Source organism: Belonocnema kinseyi, chromosome 1 (assembly GCF_010883055.1).
Source record: "Belonocnema kinseyi isolate 2016_QV_RU_SX_M_011 chromosome 1, B_treatae_v1, whole genome shotgun sequence".
NCBI lineage: Eukaryota > Metazoa > Arthropoda > Insecta > Hymenoptera > Cynipidae > Belonocnema > Belonocnema kinseyi.
This window is the reverse complement of record NC_046657.1, coordinates 100,452,613-100,454,110: the sequence shown is the minus strand read 5'-3', so window position 1 is coordinate 100,454,110 and position 1,498 is coordinate 100,452,613.

Sequence of the window (1,498 nt, the reverse complement as noted above, 5' to 3'; positions counted from 1 at the left end):
TTTTAGATATTTTTTCAACACACGATGTAACCACGTAAAGTCTGACGAAGTATTAAATAAAACTAAAAAGGGGTGGGGGTGAGGGGGCCCCAACTATCGCCCCCTCTCGTGAGATCCAATGCACGGAAGTGGACGGCTGGCGCGGCAAAGCCGTGCCAGTCGCGCGCTCATGCATAATTATCTCCTCGAACAATGATCGGACTGGAAGAAGTTGTCGTGCCTTACCCGTTTGGGCATTGTTACACAATCTGCGAGAAATTTGACATTACTTGAACTAAGAGTGACGTTTATTATATGTGGGAAAAAAACCCGCAAGTGGGAAAAAACCACAAAATTTGATAATTTATTTTATGCGAGAAAAGTAAATAAGAAGAGTCGGAAGGGGTAGAGGGGTCGAAGAATAATATTCGTTATCAGACTCATTTCATGAGGAAGTCTTTTGGCATCACGTGCTTGAGAAGCGGATCAAAATCATATTTCCCGAGAGAGGAGATATTTTTATACGGTGATTACGATGCTGATTTATAGAATTTAGTGGCGGTTTCTTTGATATATTCTAAAATATCAGGTAATATTCAGGTTTAAGACTCGAGTGTCTATTGATAATAGGGCTTAAACTCGAGATAACCCCGAGAGCTTTCCCTTTAGTTTCATGGATATGCTGCTTCCAGTTAAGACGTTCATGAAATTTACCCCCGAGAGCGCTTTTAAGAGATTTACCATATTTATTTTGATAACTTGAGAGGGTGTGTTTTTATTGTGTGTGGGTTGAGGAATAGTTTTATTCTGAGGAGCATGAATTTTATTAGCGATTGGTGTCTTAGCTTGAATATTAGTAATTTTATGTTTTAACTGTCTTCATAGTTTTAGGCTTTATCGCGCATGCCTGTAATGTTCCGACGGCAACTGTGCTGTAGAGTTGTAATGTTTGCGGTGGCGGGGCACTGTCTACTGTCGGCGAGAAAACTATAGGCATCTGCCTTTGAAGCTTAACAACTCAGTCAAAAAAATGTCAGCGCAACAAAAAAGCAGTCATATAAAAGCTGAAAGTGTTTTACGTAAATGAGAATGAAGACGTTTATGTAAAAAAAAATTTGTGCATAGCAGTCTGAAAAATGTAAAAAAAAGTAAGGATTTTCGGGTACATTTAATGACAGTCAAGTTTAGAGCATTATTTCTTACACAAGAGGTGATGGGAAATTTTTAAAAAAATTCATGAATATGAGGAAAACCGTTGTGAACCAGTTGGAGTTGAGAAATTTGAAAAATAATCAAAATTGTTGCTTCAAAGTACAAAAATGTGAAACTAGATTATCTTCAGTTCTAATACAAATATTAAAGCGATTCAAACTGCAAACTGTAATTGATAGGCTCTGTATTTATTTTCAATCACCGGTAAGGATGTGTCAGTCTTATTTTTTTGTGAAAATCGCGATATTTTTAGACATTTTTTGTTGGAAAACAATGGACAGAAAGCAGGTGGGGGGGGGGGGGGGGG